We start from the raw sequence: 22138 nt of genomic DNA, 5'->3' as shown, positions 1-22138 counted from the left end.
ATATACACATTTCTATTCCCTTCAACTATTGTCATACTGAGAAATGTTTCATAAGTTACAATTATTGTTATTCCATGTAGAAATGTAAATAGTTCAACTTTGATAAGTTCCTTATATATTCTTTTCCCTGATTGACTTCTCATACTTCGCTTGCTTCTCATATCTGAATGTCAAATTTTCTATTCAACTCTGGTTTGTCATCAAGAATGCTTGAAAGTGCTCTATTCCACTGAATGACCATATTTTCCCCTGAAACATAATGCTCAGTTTTGCTGGATCAGTGATTCTTGCTTTTAATCCCAGCTCCTTTGACCTCCAGAACATCATATTCCAAGCCTTCCAATCCCTCAGTGTAGAAGCTGACAGATCCTGTGTTACCCTAATTGTGTTTGCACAATATTCAAATAGTTTCTTCCTGGATGCCTGTAATATTTTCTCCTTAATCTGGAAACTCCGAAACCTGGCCATAACGTTCCTAGGAGTTTTCTTTTTGGGGTCTTTTTCAGGAGGTGATTGGTGGATTCTTTCAACCTCTATTTTGCCCTCTGATTCTAAAACATCAGGGCAGTTTTCCTTGAGAATTTCTTGAAGGATGATTTCTAGGTTCTTACTTTGATCATGGCTTTCAGGTAGTCCAATAATTTTTAAATTATCTCTCCTGGATCTATTTTCCAGGTTAGTGGTTTTTTCTATGAGATATTTCACATTGCCTTCTTTTTTTTTCATTTGTTTGGATCTGTTTAATAGTATCTTGATTTCTCAAAAGTCACTACCTTCCATTTGCTCCAATCTAATTTTGAAGGAATGTTTTTCTTCAGTGAGCTTTTGAGATTCTTTTTCCTTCTGGCAAATTTGGCTTTTTAAGGCATTCTTCTCATTGCCTTTTTGAGTCTTTTTGGCCATGTGAGTTAGTCTATTTTTTAAGGTGTTATTTTCTTCAGTCAGGCTGTTGAATTTCACTTCATAATTTTCTTTCATCATTCTTTTTTTCATTCAATTTTTCCTCCACTTCTCTTATTTCATTTTCAAAAATCTTTCTTAAGCTCCTCCATGGCCTATAACCAGCTTGTATTTTTCTTGGAAGCTTTTGGTGCAGCCGTTGACTTCACTGTCTTCCTCCTGTTCCATGCTTTGATCCTTCTTATCCGAAAAATAGGAATGTAAAGTTGGATTGCTCTACTTGCTTTTCTTCCTTTGCCTGTACATGTTGCCACTCAGTTACTTGACTTTTGAGCTTTCTGCCACAGTAGAACTCTGCTACTGGAGAGGGGAGCTTTGTCCCAATCACTGGGGTATTTGCAGCTGCTAGAGATATTATTTGGGTGCCGTCTCTGAATCCTCCACACACTCTGGCACACTGTTCACATACTACAGAAACTCCACCCTAGTCTGCAATCCAGACACATGCAGGTTAAAGCAAGTGTGATTAACTCTCAGACTGGTCTCTTGGTCCCCCTACAATCTGTAGGCCAGGTGCTGAAGCAGCCACGTGGTGGCAGCTGCATGGCAGCTATGTCTCATCTTCTTCTCCCTCCATGGCGCAAAGACCAGACCACACACCTGAACTCCTGGATCCCAAAGTCCACACTACACTGACCTCTCACTTTGTCTTTAGCATCTATGTGTTGATAATTCTGGAAACTGCCACAGCTGCTGGTTATCTGAAGTCCCTCCAGCCAGCAGCTGCAAGTGGCCACCCTGAGGCTAAAACCTCTAGCTCAAGTGGGGATGGGCTCGGCTCCCAGAGAGCTGTGCTGTCTCCCTCCTGCCAGTCTGCTCTTCTGTCTTCAGCAGGAAGGTATCTTCTCTCTGTCATTTTTTGGGTTCTGTAGCTCCAATTTAATTTTGAAGGAATGATTCTCTTCAGTGAGTTTTTGAAATTCCTTTTCCATCTGTGCAATTTAGCTTTTTTAAGGCATTTTTCTCCTCATTGACTTTTTGTACCTTTTTTGCCATTTGACTTAGTCTATATTTAAGGTGTTATTTTCTTTAGTATTTTTTTTTGGTGTCCTTTAGCATGCTGTTGACTTGCTTTTCATGATTTTCTTGCATTATTCTCACTTCTCTTCCCAATTTTTATTTCAGTTCTCTCACTTGATTTTCAAAACCCTTCTTCAGCTCTTCCACGGCCCATAAACAATTCCTATTTTCTTAGAAGCTTCTGATGCAGGAGTTTTGCCTTTGTTGACTTCTTCTGGTTCCATGTTTTATCCTTTTTGTCCCTAAAAAAGGATTCTATGGTCTGATTTGCTTCCTCATCTTGCCAGCCAATTACTTAACTTTTGAGCTCTTTGTCATGGTAGAACTCTGCTTCCAGAGTGGAGAGCTTTGTCCCAAATCACTGGGGTTTTCACAAATGTTGTCAGAGGTCTGAGGCAGGTGCCCTTCCTGAAGCCACCCCAAGCTCTGGTACACTGGACACATATCCCAGGACCACCACCCAACACAGCAACCCAGATCCAAGCAGGTCAAAGCAAGAGTGATTACCCTCTTAATGGTCACTTGGTCCCCCCGTGATCTGCATGCCAGGAGCTCTGGAGGCAGCCATATGGCAGCAGCTGCAACTGTAGCACCTCCACCACCTTTTGCCCTCGTTAGTAGAGGCCACACTGTGCTCTTCTGTCACCTGGTTCCAACAGAGTTCCCCAGGGACCTTTTACTTTGTCTTTGGCATTCTTATAGCTTGAGAAGTCTAGAAACTGCCCAGCTGCTGGTGATTCAGTTTTCTTTTTTTTTTCTTTTTTTTTTGCTCTTTAAGTTGTTAATTTATTTTTTATTTTAATATATTACACCTCAATGGAGCCCTGGATACTTTGGGGCCACTTCTTTCCAGTAGTGTTTATGGCAATAACAATGATTACTTTAAAGATACCTGCGCCTTATCTCTCATCTTTGAAGGGCTAGAGTGATCCCAGGTCTGGGAGCTGGATACTTTCTGTCTTTTTGTCAGGGAGGAAAAGTCTCCTTTTGAGGTGGCCCTGGGTGAGACTGCACAGGGGAGTGCAGTGACTGTCTCACACAGGGAGTTCCTAGTGATGCTGTGGGGGGAGGCTGTCTTATGTGTCTCCTGGGGATCATCACAGGGGCCTAAACCTTCCAAGGCATGCCTGAATTTGCTCTGAGTCAGCACTTTTGACTTAGGCCCTGATTTCTTAAGGAATAAAAGCTCCTGTGCCCACTTAGTTGTTTCTTGGAAGTATTTGTCAAACATGGAGTCTATCACATCCCGGTCTTTGCAGGGTGTCTTTTCCATGCAAGAAGGCAAGAACTTTCTTGCTTTTGTAAACTTCTCTCTAGGAAAGCCAGCCTTGGGGCATGTTTCTGAGGCATCAGAAGCTGAGCACTTTAGATAAAGCCTTTCTTGGGATAGGTGTGCATTCTTGGGTGTCTGGAGCATCCTTGGCATGACCAATGGTCTGGACAGATGCCTCTCCTGCCCCAACACATCCCTTCCAGGAGTACTCTGCTGCACAGGATAGAGCCTCTCCTTTGCACTTATCAGAGAAGGGGGCAAACACAAGCTGGGTGTCGCTGGGGACTGGGACCCCATGCAACTCCCTGAGGGGCTGGGGGTTGCTTGTCTCACATCCTTGGTCCTGGAATGGGATTTCTGAATGGAGCGCCTAGGCAGCAACCCCTTCAGAGCCAATGGGGAAGACAGTGCTTAACAATTCTCTGTCCTGGACAACGAGGTCTGCTTCAGAGCAGGGTAAACACATCTGCTTATAATCCTTCCTGCAAATTAAGCTACTTTGCTCACCAGGGATAACTCAGAATTTTTGACTGCTCTTGAGAAAACTACTTTTCATTGTCAAGGTGACGTTCAGCTTCCTCTTCTTTGGGAACCAGCCTTTGAAAATATATTTCTTTGTGGAAATGAGGACCATTTTCTGAGAAGGTAAACACTTACACAGTGAACATAACATCTATGCATATATGTCACTGAGGGTGAGGTCCTGAGCACACTCTTCATTTTGTAAAGCAGTGTCCCCTAAGGAGCTGCTCATCCTGGCTCTCCAGGCTAACAAACTCTGATTTGGGGGCATGGCCACCATTCTGGTGTCCTGGGGACCTTGGAAGGCTGAAGTAGGCTTAACTGGAATCCCAGAATTCTTCCCAGGGCCATTACAACTGCAACCAAGTAAAGCTTTAGGACCATCTTTGGTTGAAAGGATCTTGGGGAATTTGGGGGCTTTTCTGTTGCCTAAACTGTACATCATGATCATCCTGGGATGTTCATCTTCCAGGATCATGTGCACTTGGGTAAAGTATTTCTTGTCTAAATCATTTTCTGGAAGGCTTCAAAGACTGTCGTTCTTCAAGCTGATGTCACCATTTTTCTGAACCAAAGATTCATCAAACCCATTGCTTCTGACATCTGTGAAGGGGCTTCACATAATGTTACCTATACCATAGCCTTCTTTCTCCAGGGATGTCTTGACATTCTGGAAGACGTCTTGGGTCACTCTTCTTCCACCCCACACTCTCAGCCCCTTGGGCGACTTATAGGTCAGCGTGGTGATGTGCACAAGACTGTCTCCTTCAAATGGCCGGTTGTACTTGGCCAACAGGGTCCTCATGAAGCCAGAGAATTGCCGGCTGCTGGACTGCAGCTTCTGGAGGAGCTGCCTGCTCAGCCACTCCGGTTGCCTGCGGCAAGTGCCCACCATGTCGGAGCCAGGGACTGGTGATTCAGTTTTCTGAAGTCTGCTCTGGCCAGTCTCGGCTGCTGTTTGGGGCCACCTTAGGCTCAACACAGCTCATGTGGGACTGTCCTTGGCTCCCTTCCTATTGGCTTGTCAGCCTGTTGGCCTGCCAGGCTGCCTTCAGAAAGAGATTTGTTTCTCTCTCTCTCTTTGTGGGTTCTATAGCTCTAAAATTTGTTTAGAGTCATATTTTACATGTATTGGAGGTGGTTGTGGTGGGAGCTCATGGAATTTCCTGCTTCTGCTCCAAAATCTTGGCTCCACCCTTTATGACTATGATTTTTTTTGGAGGGCAATTGGGGTTAAGTGACTTGCCCAAGGTCACACTACTGGCTTTGTGTGTGTGTGTGTGTGTGTGTGTGTGTGTGTATGTGTTAAGAGTCTAAAGCCATATTTGAATTCAGGTCCTCCTGACTCCAGGGCCAGTGCACTGTACCACCTAGCCACCCCTTGACTATCATTTTTAAAACATAATTATGGAAGATCAATTTAAGGACAAGATTATGAATAAAAAAATAAAAAGAATGTCTGTTTTCTGTTACAAGAGTATCAGGGCTCCTAAACCTCGGAATGACCTAAAGTTAGTGAGAGAAGCTAAAGACAAAACATTTTTAGTTTTATCATAATCATATTAGGAAAAAGAAAATAATCAAATAAAAGTGGAATAATGATTTAAAAAGAATGTCAGATTTAGTTTGATATTTTGTCTTTCAGGAAGAATAAACTTTGCACTGAAAAGAACTGAATAGAAATAGGTCCTATAGTAAGGAGCCAACATACAAGATAAGTAGGGAGACAGTAAGAACCATTCTCATTTACTCAAAGGAGTTCAAGTCAATGGACCTAGATAAACTAGGGGCAGAATATTAAAGAAAAAAATATGTAAGAAGTTACTCCCTAGTCATTTGACCTTCAAGAATGAACAAGATCTAAAAAGTTAAAAACAAATACATATTATCAATATTTTTTAAAAAGAAAATGTAAAATCTGGCCAGTGGGCTTGAGTTCAGTTTCTGGGAAGGTTTTAGCATATATTACTAAAGGTAAGTTAACACTTATCAAGAAAAATCAGTGGTGATAAAAAGTGAGCCAACATGACTTCCTCAAGAACACATTATTCCAGAATGACTTCATTTCCATTTTTGACAGGCTTCCCAAAATGTTAGAACGATCAAAGGAATGATGTTTAAATAATTTGCCTAGTTTTTAACATTGTTTGATGTCATTTCATAGGCTATTGTTGTTGATAAGATGGTGAGAAATGGGCAGGGTTTGGGAACCTGCAGCCTCGAGGCCACATGGGGCCCTCTAGATCCTCAAGCATGACCCTTTGACTGAACCCAAACTTCATAGAACAAATCCCTATCCCCAGTAAAAGGAAACTTGGAAGGAGGCCTCTAGTGAAATGTTCCAAGGATTTATCCTTGGCCTTTTGCTATTTAACTTTTTGGTTAATAATTTGTATGAAGATTACTTACCTATCTGTCCATCTGTCTACTTGTCTATCTATCTATCTATCTATCTATCTATCTATCTATCTATCTATCTATCTATCTATCTGTCTATCTATCTATCTATCAGATCTATCTACTTCTCTGTCTTTCTATGTGTGGATTTACATATCTCTATATTGTATACATATACATGCATTGATGTACCTGTATGTGTATGTTATATAGGTGTATTTGCATATGTGTGTGAATGATCATGAATATGCATATATACATGCATACATAAAAACAAATATATTTGTATAGGTATGTAGATGTTTGAAATGTATATGTATGTATATGCTGTCAGGATTTATGTAGGGATTTATGTGGTTTACAAACAGTAGAAGTCGGAAAGATGACTAACATGCTGGATGCCATATTTAGGGTCCCAAAAACCCTCTTTATTTGTTATAATAACTATGGGCTAAATTTCATAGGGCAATATTTAATAAAGATAGAAATAAAGTCTAATATTTGGATTCAGTAAATCAACTTCAGAAGTACAAATTTCTTGAGTCAGGATTAGTCAATAATTCATCTCCCAAAGATCTCTGGGACCGTGGTGGACTAGAAGGTCTGAATGAGTCAATGGTTTGATATTGAAATCAAATGTGTGCTAACATTTTCTGAGTCTACATTACAAGAGAAATAATTTATAGGACTAGATAATCTGACTCTACCTATCTTGGAGAGGCCTCATCCTGAGTATTTTGTTGAATTCTGGCAAGCACATTTTTAGAGGGCTATTTGCAAAATGAAGGATATACTTAAGGGGATTACTTGGATGGGAAAGCAAGTTACAAGAGGAACACAGATTTAAGTTGCAATGCCTCTCCTAGAAGCCATTTAGTCTAATGAAACTCCCTATTTTACATATGAAGTAACTGAGACACAAAGAGATTAAGGGACTTGCTGAAAGTCATATAGTTACTGACAGATGGATGATTTGAACCCAATTCTATTGACTTCAATCTGATGTTTTGTGTTGTTTATCAATTTTTTTAATTGTTTTACCTCCTTAAGGAATTTTGGACATTTAGATGGAGAGGAGAAGACATTGTCCATATAAAAGAACTGCTTTCAGTTATCTGAAGGGTTGACAGGTAAAGAGGAAATAAACATTCTATTTGGGTCCAGAGACCAGAAGGAAAAGTAATTGTTGGATGATTTCCTTAGAGGAAGATTTGGAACCATTGTAAAAATTTAAAACAAACAAACAAACAAACTGCATTTCCATAATTAGAACTATTCAGAAGCAAAGTGATCTGTTTCAGGAGATAGTAAGCTCATGCCCACTGGTGTTATTCAGGAAAAAGTTGGACAATCAGTCAGATATGTTACAGAAGAAAGATAATAATACAATAATAATGATAATAATAATAACATAGCAATAATAATGAACAAAAATAGCTTTCTAGGGCTTGCAAAGTGATTTACAAATATTCTCCTCTTCTTTACAACAATCCTAAAAGGTAAATACAATTATGATCTCCATCTTACAGATAAGGAAACTGAGACACAGAGTGATTAAGTAGCTTGACCAGGGTCACAAGGTTAGTAAACATCTGAGGTCAGATTTGAATTTATATCTTCCTGACTGCCTAGATGGTTTCTATGTTTTAGATTCATTGATTTGCCTAAGGCTAATTTGTGGCAGGATCTGATTCTCACTAGAGAGAAATCACCTCAGGGTAGAAATATACAATTTCTTAAAGCTATAGTAGTCTTGAAGTCTGAAGTAAATTGAATGTTAGCTTGAGTCTTAGGACCATGGCATTACTCTAGAGGCATTGTGAAGATTGTGAGGATGATTCAGTCATGTATTCTAAACTGAAAGAGATCTTTCTGATCACCTAGTTTGATAGTTTCAATTTAAAGATGATAACAATGTGGTTAATAAGGTTAAGTGACTTGCCCTAAGTCACATAGTATGTGAAGGAAGTAGTATGTGAAAACACATCTACTGTCAAATGCTACATTCTTTCCACTGAAGATTGTGGTCATTGTGGTTGTTGTGTTTACTGTGACTATTTTTGGAAGAGAGAAATGTGTGAAGAATTCTGTCCGATGGCCTTTACAAATGTAGAAATTAATGTTAGATCTTGGAAGGCAGTATTCCATGCTTCTTTTTTTTCTTTCATATTGAAAACAAAAAGTCATGAGAGGTGTTAGGGAACAATGAGAAGACATCGTTCATCAGGGTACATCAGTGCTGTTTTTCTTTGTTGTCTAGTTGCTTAGACTGTGCAAGAATCTCTGAAGGGTAGTAGTGGAAGTTATATCACTTGAGTCACTGAACATTGAACTAGACAGAAAATGTGTTTGCCCAAGATATTCCTGATTCCACATGGGAATAAAAGGATGATTTAATATAGCTTTTCCACCTCTCTTTCTTCAAGGTCAAGAAGTTAATGGGGGATAGGACTGAGGGAAAGATTCAGAGAAAGAACAGATGTGCTATATAAAGTGCTCAACAGAATGTTAGCATAGGAAGGGAACTACTAAGCTGTTTGATGGAACCCTTTCATTTGGTTTAGGAAAAAGAACACTGGATTAAAATTTGGGATTTCTATATTCTGTTCCTAGCTTCCACACTCAGCTTTGTGACTTGGTCATAGCTCTTACCTTTCCTATGCCTCATTTTCCACACTTATAAAATGGGTACCACTGTTTGTCTCCAGGGTTCTTTCCACTGATTCTTATCCATCCTTGAAATATATAAATTAGTCATTTATTCCTTCCATGTCCCTGTCTGAGAATTTCTTATGAATTTTTTTCTCAGTCACTAGAATATAACATTTTAGGGGGCAGGGATGGTTCCATTTGTGCCTCTGCAAATGGAGTACTGAACCTGGAGTGAAGTGGCATAGATATTGATAGAGAATGGTACAATGAGAAGAAAAGTGGACATGAGGCAGAAGACCTGGGTTTTGTTTCTAGCTCTTACACTTATCTGTGTGTCCACAGACTGACCATTCAGATAGTCTCAGTTTTTTTCATGTGTGATGGTAACACTTCCTATTTATTTAACAATTTACAACAGACCTGCCCAACTTGGCAGTAGTTAGAGGCCAAAATTAAAATGGCTAAACTTCTTCCGAATGCGGATAGGTTAGACTAGAGACAGACCTACAATATTTGGTTGCCACAAGTCAGGTGAGAAACAGGAGAGTGTGAAGTGGCAACCCCACATTTTTGTCAAGCCACTTGAAATCCTTTGGTGAGCTAAAAGCAGTCTGTGGGCCATATGTTGTGCAGGCCTGGTTTATTGTTAAGCAACAACAACAACAACACTTTTCTACTGGTTATCTAAGATGATCTTTACAAAGTCCTTGTGAGGTAGATTGTGGTCTTTATCTTATAGATAAGGAAAATTTGACTCAGAGACTTGAAGGAACTTGCATAAAGTCACTTGACTAATTGCTCCAGATGGAACTTGAACCTAGATCTCTAACCTCAAGCTTTGGTCCCTCTGTCAATCTACCCCTGTGCTCTCCCCTGCAGATAATCATAATTAACCTACCTCTAACTTGTGGTTGTTGAGGGGATTCAATAGTCTAGGCTTCATATGAGCATTTTATCACCTCTGGTCTTTGGCACAGTGCTAACTTAGGTGTTTGGTATATGTCGAATTAAAAAGCATCTATCTTAATAACTTAATAAGAGTACAAATACTTAATAACTTTATAAGAGTACAAATATATAGTTAATTCTTTAGTCACCTCAACTCCCAGGGCTCTCATTCTACTTCTCTGGAGAGGTCTATGAATGACCTAGCAAATGTACTCAGACTTACATGGAATCTGTGAATCTGACCATTCTACTACCTAATGATAGTACATATTGGCCCAGTTACAGAGTTATTGAATATTGGCACTTAAAGCCCAGCTAGAATTCAGGTTTTCTGATGCGTATCCATTATATCACAAGATCCCAAAATGTCAGACCAGCCTTAGACCTTAATAATGGAAAGAGAAAAAAATGCCAGCCATGGCAAACCAAGTAGCTTTCATGCACAAATCAAAGGTCATGTCCCACAGTTAAATGCGACATTCTCCATGAAGATTTGTATTCTAGTAATAACTACCATTTACTAGTTCTTTAAGGTTTGCAAAATTCTTTATGTATGTTGTGTAATTCTCACAATGACCTTATAAGGAAGATATTATTATCCTTATTATACATATAAGGAAATAAAGGTGGGGAGTGTTTGTGACTTTCCCAGGATCACAAAACTAGTAGACATAAAAGGCAGAACTTGAACTCAGATCTTCCTGACTCCAGATCTAGTGTTTAATGCAGGTACCATCTCATTGCCTTTAGTTTTAGTTATTTCTGTTCCTTTTCTCACCAATTATACTATAATATCTTTGAGAATGGCATCTGATTCTTAATTTCCCTAACTCCTAGAAAAGCTAATAATCAATGGACCTGTGATGTTCCCCCTCCAAATGCAGATTTTAAAAAAATCAACCTATCTATAACTTAATAGATTTTAAGTCCTAAGGCATTGCCTAAGGCAGCTAGTAATATCAAAGGCTAGATTTAAATCCAGTTCTTCTGGACCCCAAGGCCATCATTCTATCCACTACATGTGTTCCACATAGCCATGAAAACAAAAGGTACTTAATAAGTATCAGATGAATGAATGAGCAAATTACAAGCTATCTCCAATGGAAGCTGGAGGAAAGAAGATGATCATATATATAATTTTCTGCCTAGTAATAAACCCTCAGCAGCATGTCTGTTGTCAAGAGATCCCCATGAATAGTTTTACTAAGAAATATAAAGAGATGTATGCTTGGAAGACAGATGTAATTCAAAAATTATATTTAATGTTCTGTAGGATTATTAGGCACTCAAATATAACTAAAGGTGCCATAAACCCAACCAGCTCCAAAGACAGGACTGACAAGAGGCACAGAAAGCCTGTTTGAAGAAATCCCTCCCTGCCACTTGTCTCTTCATATTCACATATTCCCAGATGGAGTACATAAATAAACATGTCATTCACTGGGCTTTCACTTCCTCCCACAAGACTGTCACTGAAGTGAGGGAGAACAAAATAGGAGGCCCCAAGTGTGGGGGCAAAAATAAAAATAGCAGAAAGTCTTAGCTTCATTCGATGCCATTAGTGTCAGTGATTATATACTGATGATGGGTAATGTTGGAGGGGAGGTGGTGCGGCTATGGGAATGACCCTAGTAGAACTTTAGGAAAATTGAAATAAGGAAGGCTTCTAGTTATGAAAGAGTTGTTTGGATCTACTTTCTTCCAACCTATGTTATAATATTTATTTCAGGGCAACAAATATATATTTAGTTTTACTCTATACCCTCAATGTAGTCAACATTTTTAAGATAGCAAGGTACAGAGAAGGTGCCAACTTGTGTATGTAGAGGGAGTTTGCTCCTGCGAGAGTTCTCTATGCCAGTGAAATGATAGATCCTCTGGTCCTATGTACTGGCGCTAAGTGCTGTGAAGCAGTGTAAAAATGAGTAAGTGGTCTCTGCTATCAAGGAATTTATGATTGTGCAGGTGTATCAGCAATGCCATATTCACAATGCCTATAGAGATTACAAATATGCTGATATAATTATCCATCACAAAATACGTCAGGTTTGCCATTTGGGGAAATAAACTAGAAAATTTATTAAGATACCAAAAGACTGAGTCCCAAAACCAGAAAGTGAAAGCCATCAGAGTAGTTATGATATTGGCACAGGTAGATAAAGTAGAAAGCACCCACATTTTCAAGCCTTTAAAACAGAACAGGCTACCTCAGGCAAAGGTCCTCCTCTCCCCACTCACAGCAACCACCCAGCGCCCTGGAAGCGGGCTCCCAGCAGCTCCGGCCCCTGGCAGTCCTCAGCAGGAGTCCTTAGCAGAAAGTCCTGCTCCCAGCAGCTCCGGCCCCTGGCAGTGCTCAGCCGGGGTCCTAACTAAAAAAAAAAAAAAAAGGCAACAGCCGCCAACTGCCAACCGCAGGACCGTTAGCTCAGCTTTTCACTTTCTCTTGCTCTGCTATGTCAGCACGTCCATGGGGCATGGGAGATCTTTAAATCCCATAACCCTTACAGCAGGGGAGACAAGATGTGTACACAAATGTTTATGAGCTATGAAATAACCATCAGAGGGACTTCGGAATGTGATGGAAAAACTGATCCAGCAATGGAGATGAAGAGTGCTTAGATGAGGAAGAGAAGCAGAAGACATCTAGGTTTTGGAAGCCACAGAAAAGATCGTAGCCAGGGATGATTTAATAGGTTCAAAAGGTTCAATGAGGATCAGACTTGAAAAATTGCTACCAAACTAAGAACCTGAGAAATCATTTGTAATCTTTGAGAGAACAATTTTAATTAAATGATATCGGAAAATTTTAGCTATCAAGTTAGTTGAGAATATAGAAAGGTGATGGAGGAAGTTAATGTGGACTTTTTTTCTGAGAAAGATCTCAGGAAATTTTCCCCATTCACCATTCATCATCATTCTACATGATTATATAAAACCTGAAACTCTGCCTCCTCAAAAACCCCCACCATGGAGCAACAGCCTTCCTGACTGAGGAAAACAGAGGATGAACATTGGAGACCTCTTCCCTCATCTACAATTTAAAGGCTCTCACATAATTCACCTCATCATTTCCAACCTGGCTTCTTTCCTGGACTCCATGATCCCCAGAAACATTTTTCAGCAAGATGAAATTGTCTCTGAAACTCTCACCTTCTCAGATCATTCCCCTCCCCAGCTGCAAGACTTCATGATGCTCTGGAGCTGCATAAGCTTTGACCTTTTCTCTTGTCACTTTTCAGCTTCCTTTCATATCTTGGCTTCCTCTATTAAATTGGCAGCTCTTTTAAGGCAAAGATTGTTGTGTTTTTCTCTTCATCTGTTGGGCTTACCACAGTGCCTGGAACATAGTAGGTGCTTAATAAATGCTTATTCACTCTGACACATATGAAGTGTTGGTAAAAGAGAAGAAATAGTACATTAGCTTTGAGGAGGGTGATCCAATTATTCTCTCTCTTTTTTTTTTTTACTTTGAACAGATTTTGTTTTGTTCTTTCAGTGTGATGATCTAGGCAGGTGGAAAGGAAATAGTAATAAGAGAAAGAATGAAGAAAACATGTTCTACAAGAGAGGGGTCATAAGAGGGCACAAAATTATATTGTATTATTGGAACCCTCCCCTCCTCCTAGACTGCAGCAAAGAGGGATAGTATAGGTGAAGACATATAGGGATTTTTGAGGTATGGAATAGGGGAGGATGAAGCACTAGATGTGATTAGATCAAAGCACTGGAAGGGAGAAGGATTGGGATAAATTCACCATGGGGAATATAATTGTGAATTAAATATGGAGGACATACATTCTGTGGTAGAGAAGTGAAAGTCTGATTAATTTGGGTAATACGAATTTGGGGGATACATTTGGAACCGTTGCATTATTTCTTCCAGAAGTGTTCATTAGTTCTATAATAGAAATCAAGGCAGATGGTAGAGATAATCTAGAATGAGCTGTGGCTAAGCAGGGGCTTCAGAAAGACAAGCGTACAAGAAATTAAAAGATGGAGGACATGGTAAAGTTTAACTGATCAACATTAGGTCGAGTTTAAATGAACTTGAGTAAACTATATAGTTATTTCCTCTGATGAGTACCAGGGACCCAATAGCAAATATTCATGTGAACCCTTTCACTTTCACTTGAATTAGTATCACTTGATACTAATTGCCCTTCTTTGAATTCTTGTCTGTCAGTTTCTCCTATGTACAGATCAATCTGTCCAGGACACAGAATTACCCCATTCAAATATTTCAGCATGTACCAGGGCTTTTTATCAACATAGTTTTCAGGATCAAAATAGTTCCACCCTCTTTATTATCTTTAAAATTAAGCACAAATTGCTCTTGTTGGCATTTAAAACCAACACAGTCTACTACAGTTTATTGTTTCCACGTTAATGATACATTATTACTCTTTATTCATATTAATACAATACATCACTCTCTGTGACATAGTCTACACTTTTGCCATAATGGCAATTTCATCTTCCAATCCTTCCACACCTTCATTTCCGAGAATCTTGGGCTCCATTCAAGGCTTCAGTCAAGTGCCATTCTCTGCCTTTTGCTAATGCCCTCTCCCAATTACCATCTGTGTATATACATGCACACATGCACAAAAACACACATGGAGTCCTTGTGGGAACTTATGCAGAATGAAGTGAGCAGAAATGGGAGAACAATTTACATTGTTATACCAATAATGAAAAAAATACATACATGAATCAAACTTTGGTGACTTCCTTCCCATACACTCACTTCCTAGTATTTTAGCTTGCCTTATCCATGCACTCAATGGCTACTCTATGCTCTCTATTCCTTCTTTCACACTGAGGACTATTTAGCAATTTAAGATGTCTATGAGGATACTCTACCTACCTCACACAGCTGTCTGACTTTTCTCTACTCCTGCTACCTCTAAGAGGGAAATTAATATTCTCTTTATGAGATCTTAATAAGACTCATGGGAATAACAGACCTGTAGGGAGCTCCATTACTCTTGTCTGTCCATAGGATACATAGGATACAGCTCTATTACTACCACTTGAGATCCAGCAATGTTGATAAGACCTGTCTCAGGTAATCTGATTAGTGTTCCTAAGTCATGCCCCCTTGTAGAAGGGGCAGTATCCACCGGGATTTCTCTTCACCTATAATGAAGTCTCTTGGAGAACAAAAACATTATTATAATTTCTCTTGTGTCTCTCTTGTGGCTCTGGACATAGATGTTGCTTAATAAGAATTTACTGAGTAAACTTGAAAAATCCTCAACTTAAATGTGAAAAGAACAAGAGAATAATGAGTAAGTATATCTGTTGCTAAATACTGGATGATTAATATCTCCATGCTGACTCTAATTTTCATTGTGTATAGTGGGTCCGATATTAACCACATGCTTTGCCCAAGATCATAAGAGGTTTTCATTTGTATGAAAGAAAGATTATTAGGCTTATACTGCTTGGCTCCATAGACTGGAATTAGAATCAGTGGTTGGAAGTTATTTGGTAGCTGACTTCAGCTCAGTTTGAGGAAGATTTTTTTTTTTGCTTTTTGGAGGATAATTGGGGTTAAGTGACTTGCCCAAGGTCACACAGCTAATTTTTGTGTTAAGTGTCTGAGGCTGTAATAGTAATGGCATTTAAAGATTCCCCTGTATTGGTTTGGTTTTCAAATTGATTGTTTTAAAACCCAGATCTCACTTAATCCCACTTGTGGGATGGACTTGTTGACATGAAAAGAGAGGGATGAACTGGGAGGAGCTGGTGACATAAATTTGGAGAAACACCAGAGAGAGGCAGAAGAACTTTTTGGAAGCAGCACCTTTGGAGGCAGAGAGAGACTGAGAGGATTGCTGAGGGCCACTTTGAATTGCCCTGGACTTTTGAGACCTGCCCCCGAAGCTGCCAAGGACTGAGGAGACATGGCTGTTTTGCTGGTATTTGTGTGTCTGTTTTGATGTTGTTTTGCCAGATTTGTCCACTGGTGAAAGACACTCCTGTTGTTGAAGAAGTCCTGAACCTTGCTGTTGGTTCAGAGCTACTGAGACTGTTCTGCAGACAGAGAGTGAATACTGTCCACTGGTGAAGGACAGTGACGTTGTTGCAGGGGTCTGGGAACCTTGCTGTTGGTTCAGAAGCCCTGAAGAAGGATTTTCTTGTTGTATGTTTACAGAAATCCTGGGAGAGGGTCTTGCTAATGTTTTCAGGGGTCCTAGGACTGTTCTGCAGACAGAGGATGAATTAATGAAGAGACTGGCAATGTATCTTGTGGCCTTGCTAAGCTTTGTCTCCCCAGGAACAAAGTTTGCTGAGAACTTGCCTCCTGTCAAGATGAAGAAAAGACCTCCATTTGGGTATTAAGTGCTGTGCTTAAACTTGTAACTCTGGGGTAGATTCAATTGTGATCCAAGGGTGGGGAACTTTTGACCTTTTTGTGTTCTATGATTGAACAAATGAATGTACTTTACTTATGATTGGAAACTAATCTCCATTTGAGAAGAGGGGCTTTGTGATGGACTAAATGAAGGTACAGCCTAGGGGTGGAGTAGTATTTAGAACAGGGACTTTGTAATTGATTGAATGAATGTAAGGTCCTGGGGTGGGGTAGTACTTGGAGATTATTTAATCACACTTAGTAAATGCTGTATTTTGAATGATGTCATATTTTGATCTTCTCTGTTCTTAATTTGTCACTGAATAAAATGGAGAGCACCTATGCTGGTATTTTGAACCTTGGGAAGTTGCCTTTCCTTGGCATTACATTACAGAGGCCAGATTTGAACTCTGGTTCTTCTGACTCCAGGGCCGGTGCTCTATTCACTGCGCCACATAGCCGCCTTAAAGAAGAAATTCTTAATCATTTGATAGAGATAGAGACAGGGAGAGGACCCATGCTTTCATTGGTATGTATCACATACACTCCCATATGTGACCTGAACCAGATTGAAATGTCATGGGGAAATGCTTAAAAATATGTTAAAAATATGAAGAAACATAGATAATGTTAATTTGTGTTTTTTATAGCCTACAGGGATTATTTTCTATTTGAGAATGACAACAACACTGGTTAAGGGAAATGTTTAATAAGGAAATTCCCCCAATTAATGCATGTTTTCTATAACTTACAACTTTAGAGAGTTGCCTAGTGGTTACTGTGAGGTTAGGTGACTTGCTCAGAGTCACACAGTCAATACACAAAAGAGGCAGGACTTGAATCCCTTCACTACCTTATGGCCAACTATTAGTCAGCTATCTCATGTTGCCTCACACCATCAGAATGATCCCAAAAGGAAGAACAAAATATTCTGTTTGTTCTTCTCCCATCTTTGAAATTTCTAGTATAACTTAAAAATCACAGTCACCCACATGTACATATACTTTTAATATATTAAAAGTCAGTTTGATATCCCACTGTTCTGAAAGAAAAGTATTAAGATTTTCCAGTGTTATCTAAACATCACTTTTGCAGCCATGAACTAATTAATTTCAGTGTCCTTTGAGGCTTCTGCATATCTGTCTCACTCTGAACCCAGTCCTCTATTCACACAAACATGCATGGAGATATGTATATAATATACATGTTTGTATGCACTCATGTATTCATGCATATATACACATACACACATGCACATGTACATATAATATTATGGATCATTATGAAATTCATTATGTGTAATATACTATATGTAATGGTATGTGTACATTAATAGCTATTTTTGGCATACTTTTAAAGAATCCTACATAATTTATTTTGCACATTTTAAAATATTATTTTAAGAAAGGGTGTGTAGGCTTCATCAAAGAGTCCATGATGAAAAAAAAATAATTTAGAACACCTGGGCAAGATATTTAAGGATCAGACTCACTTTTTTTGCCATCGAGTCTCAAGTGGTGTATTTCTGAGAGTCAGTTTTTAAATACACACACATATACATACATACATACAAACACAGAGACAATAATAGTGTTTGCTTGATTTTTTTTTTCTTATTGAGCATTGTAGTTTAACACATAGAGAAACAAGAGTGCTATGCTAATGGATGCAGAATCAGCTGGTAACATGGCAGTCTTATTAACTATCTTAGAGAAGGTCCCCTAATGAGCCTTCAATTTAGCATGTGGAAGGAGGAAAGTTATTGCATGTTAATTAACTATAAGTTACATCATTAAATGGTTGATTAGAGACAGCAGGGGAACACCAAGTGAGCAAAGAATCTTGTTGATAGGAGGAGCTCGGGAGACCTCACCTGCCTCTTTGCTCTGAATGCTTTTCCCCTCCACCAGCATAACCTTATTGCTATTTTGGCCAAAACACTCTCCTCATTGTCTCATTTCTTCCCCTCCCAGTAGCCACAAGGTCAAGGCCCCACTGACCTGGTCAGTTCTAACTTCTTCCAAGACAAGATATAATGTCATGAGACCACATGAGATAAAAGCTAGGTTAGGAAAGCCTGGATTCCAGTCCTGCTTGTTACACATATAAACTTGTTGACCTTAGATAAGTCAGTTAACATACTAGTATAGTGAGGTCATAGAGAAATTACCCAATACGAGAAGTTGTTTAGTAAGAGGAGTTTATAAAAAGTTTGCTACACTTATGAAATCAAAGGTGGTTCCATTACATACCTATGTGTGTGTGTGCACGCACGTGTATTTGTGTGTGCTTGACATGCAATGTATGTCCCCCATTTTACAGATGAGGAATTTGAGTCTGAGATATCTTTTGCCTAAGGTTATCAAGCCATTAATTAAGTGTTGGCAGTGGGATTTGAACCCCATATCTTCTTACTCTAACACAAATGGTTTTTTTCTTAATATATCATTACTAGATTTCTGAATAGGTTGTTGTTATTGTTCAATAACTTCACTTGTGTCCAAGTCTTTGTGACCCCATTTGGGGTTTTCTTTTTTCTTTTGGCTTTTTGCAGGGGGGAGGGCAGGGCAGTTGGGGTTAAGTGACTTGCCCAAGGTCACACAGCTAGTAACTGTTAAGTGTCTGAGGTCAGATTTCAACTCAGGTCCTCTTGACTCCAGGGCTAGTGCTCTATTCATTGCACCACCTAGCCTTCCTCCTTCCCCATTTGGAGTTTCCTTGACAAAGATACTGGATTGGTTTGTCATTTCCTTCTCCAGTTCATTTTACAAATGAGGAAACTGAGGCAAATAAAATTAAGTAACTTGGTCAGGGTCACAGAGTTAGTATCTGTGACTGGATTTGAACTTAGATCTTCCTGGCTCCAGGTTCAGTGCTCTATGGTAGTACCACCTACCTGTCCCAAATATTTCATACCTACTCCCTATGACATTGTTATATGTAATTTGACCAACCCCATAAATGAGTTAAATGATGTGCATCATAAGTGAGGTGAATGAAAAATCCAAGAGATCATGTTTCTGGGTAATTAATAATCAATTTATAAATTAGGATTGCTGATAATCAATAAATTGATGGTCAGTGGTTTTTCCTCAGTAACCAGACACATAAAAGAGACACAGAATGCCTTCTTTTTTTTTTAAAGGAAATGCCCCTAACAGGAGAAATCAACCCTGACTGGTGAATAGTTAATGAGGGGGTATACATACAAATGAGAAGTTGGGATAAAAGTCTTCAGCTCTTCTTACTGAGAACTGTCTTGACAATGAGACTCAGCTGTCTCCTACAATCTGAACAGAGGAATCCATCTCTACCTAGACCAATCCAGTTGGTTTTCTCCTTCATGAGCTGGGTTACCCTTAACTCCAATGGAGGGGTACAAGAGCATAGACTTGATGCCTTTGGGCTGGAATTCACCTAGATTAGATTCTGTTCACACTCTAAACAGAAGTAAGGGCTCCTAGGTGGAGTCTTGCCCAAGATTGAGATGCATGAACCTGGAGGATTTGGGCAATCTCATCTACAAGCCTTGTCCTTCAGAGACTAGCTGACTCACCTGCAAGGACTGGTCCCTGAATGAGGAAATAAAAAGAAAAAAAAAAACCCTTAGTCCTAATTTAATAATTGCCTATTAATATAATAGAAAAATAATCACTTCTCTCATAAGAAGAATTGCTACATGTAATACAGATATTAGCATGTACACATTCATGTATATGTCACAGGGAAATTTACCATGGATACATGTATGCATGAATATGCATGAATTTACGGATGCATATAATATTAGGCATATGCATTTGATATATTTCTTAGGAGGTACCTTATTAAACCATGAAATCAATTATGCTGTAGGTTAAATCAAAGACACTGATGACACATTAAATTTGTACATTATTTTCATAAAGGTAGTAGAGTAGAGTGGAAGGAGCATTAGCCTACATGAAAGCAGAGAGCTATGTTCAAATCTCACCACTAAGCACTTACCGATTGGATAGACACTGCCATTAAACCCTCTCTGAGATGCAGTTCCCTCAGCTATAAAGTGGGTGTAACAACACTATCTTAAGTGCAAAGCTAGTAAGAATGTTGTGAGAAGGAAATTAAATAACATAGGTAAATCATTTGATAGGTGGTAAGGTGGAGGGACCAGAGAGATTACTCTAGCTCAAGGCAGGTGACCGGATTTTAAATCTAGGCTCTTTTACATAGTAATTGTATGAATTTTGTCAACTTGCTTTATCTCTTTGGGTCTTTTTGTGTCTTTTTCAAATGAAGAGATTGCACTAGAGAATGTAAGGCCCTTTTCAATTCTAAAGCCATGTTCCTATGTGTGTGGGTTTGCGTGTATATGTGTGTGTATATGAGTGTGTATTGCTTTGTTATATACCAGTTTCTTTTTCAATATAGGATATGGATTAACTTATTTTGTAAATGGCCTTTGAGAATCTATTGTACTCTATAATTTTATCTGGTTATTAGCATGTTTCAGATATAGATAGTGAGAGGTTTAGATAGTTTTTAAGTACTTACTATATGCTAAGCAATAGGGATAAAAATTTAAGCAAATAAAATAATCTTTACCCTCAGGAAGTTTATATTTTTTTCAAAAAATTGTATTTCATTAAATATTTACTGAATTTAAAATTCTTTCTTTTAGAATTTTGAGTTCTAAATTCTCTTCCTTACTCCTGTCCATCTCCTACCTCTTATAAAGGTAAACATATTGATTACACAAATGAATAATGCAAAACATGTTTCCATATTAGTCATGTTGCAAAAGAAAATACACACATAACACAAAAAACAAGAAAAATAAAATGAAAAAAAGTATGCTTTATTCTATACTCAGATTTCATCAGTTCCCTCACTCAAGATGGATGGCATTTTTCATCATGGATTTTTTGAAATTGTCTTATATAATTGACCTCATCAACGTAGCAAATTCTTTTGTAGTTGGTAGTTACAATATTCCTGTTACTTTGTACAATGTTCTCCTGATTCTACTTATTTCATTTTGCATTAGTTCATATAAGAATTTCCAAGTATTTTCTGAAATCACCCACCTTGTCATTTCTTACAGCACGATAGTATTCCACCACAATCATATTCCACAATTTGTATAGCCATTTTCCAATTCATGGGCATGCTCTCAATTTCCAATTTATTGCCACCACAAAAAGAGCTGTTATAATTATTTTTGTACAAATAAGTTCTTCTCCCATTTATTTGATCTTTTTGGGATACAGACTTAGCAGTGGCATTATTAGGTCAAAAGTGTGCATAGTTTTATAGCCCTTTGGGCTTAGTTCCAAATTGTTTACCAGAATGGTCAAGGCAGTTCACAGCACCAATAGTGCATTAATTTCCCCTGTTTTTCTGTATCCCCTCCAGGACTTGTTATTTTCCTTTTCTGTCATGTTAACCAATCTGATATTTATGAGGTGATATCTCAAATTTGTTTTAAATTTCACCTATCTAATTAATAGAGATTTAGAACATTTTTAGGTAACTATTAATAACAAGAGGCAGGTAGGTGGTAGAGTGGATAGAGTGCCTGGCCTAAAGTCAGCATGACTCATTTTTGTGAGTTCAAATTTGGCCTCAGACACTTACTAGCTGTCTGATTCTAGGCAAGTCACTTAACCCTGTTGCCTCAGTCTCCTCATTTATAAAATGAGCTAGAGAAGGAAATGCAAACCACTCCAGTATCTTTGCCAAGAAAACTCCAAATGGGGTCACTAAGAGATTAACACAAGGGAAAATGACTGAACAAAAATAAAATTGATAGCAAGAAGCTTACATTCTGGGAGGGTGGAGATAAAATATAAAGAGGAGATGGAAAGTGGAGAAGAAAGCTAAGACAGGTGGTAAAGAGGTAGTTAAGGTAAGAATGACATGAGCATTGCTGGGGCACTGCATGAAATAATAGCTTGGGCTAGGGTCTCACCAATCTGGAGACTGGATCTAATTTTTGACAATATTGCAGGTTGGAAAGGTCACTG

At 38.7% G+C, this 22138-nt stretch overlaps 1 pseudogene; it reads right to left on the bottom strand.

The window, feature by feature from the left end:
* Positions 1–3769: 3769 nt before the first annotated feature.
* LOC138148222 (Holliday junction recognition protein-like) lies at positions 3770–4670 on the bottom strand (annotated as a pseudogene).
* Between the last annotated feature and the right edge of the window lie 17468 nt (positions 4671–22138).

Source organism: Petaurus breviceps, unplaced genomic scaffold (assembly GCF_028583685.1).
Source record: "Petaurus breviceps papuanus isolate PSGF00001 unplaced genomic scaffold, PetGlider_PUasm1.0 90823, whole genome shotgun sequence".
Lineage (NCBI taxonomy): Eukaryota > Metazoa > Chordata > Mammalia > Diprotodontia > Petauridae > Petaurus > Petaurus breviceps.
The sequence above is the reverse complement of the archived record's forward strand: the minus strand, read 5'-3'. Positions and strand labels throughout refer to the sequence as shown.